The sequence below is a fragment of the Bison bison genome, unplaced genomic scaffold, assembly GCF_000754665.1.
Source record: "Bison bison bison isolate TAMUID 2011002044 unplaced genomic scaffold, Bison_UMD1.0 scf7180017864307, whole genome shotgun sequence".
NCBI classification, from domain to species: domain Eukaryota; kingdom Metazoa; phylum Chordata; class Mammalia; order Artiodactyla; family Bovidae; genus Bison; species Bison bison.
In genome coordinates, this window is record NW_011494879.1 from 6047482 (window position 1) to 6048117 (window position 636).

Here is a 636-nt window from a genome sequence, read left to right on the forward strand (position 1 = left end):
TCAGGGAGTTTTCTCTGGGGCCACCTCTGTTTTACAGATGAGGACACGGGGATTCAGAGGGAGGCTTGTCCAAGTTCTCTGGCTCCAGGAGGCCAGATCAGGATGGGTGTGAGCTCCGGGGTGCTGGGCCGGGTTGGGCTGTCTCCGTGGGGCCTCCAGGAACCCAGGGTTCTTGAGCTTTCCCTGCACCTGTTTCTGAACTGGACTGCTCAGAGTGGGTCCCAGCGGGCCTCCCGCGCCAGCATCAGGCTGACCAGGCCTCAGTCGCCAGCACTGGGCCCAGAGCTGCCATGGTGTTTCTTTTGGTGTGTCCTGCAGAGAAGCTCTGTGAAGTCAAGAAGGCCTTAAGAAGCACTGCTGTTAATAAAGCTAATGGATGTGAGCCACCAGGGAAGTTCCCGAAATTCCAGCAGAACTATTCAAATCCCTAAAGGAGGATGCCATCAAGGTTTTGCATTCATTATGTCAGCAAATCCTGAAGACCCGGCAGTGGCCACAGGACTGGAAAAGGTCAATCCTCAACCCAATTCCCAAGAAAAGAAAGTGAAAGAAAGTGAAGTCACTCAGTCGTGTCCGACTCTTTGCGACCCCGTGGACTATAGCCCACCAGGCTCCTCTGTCCATGGGATTCTCTAG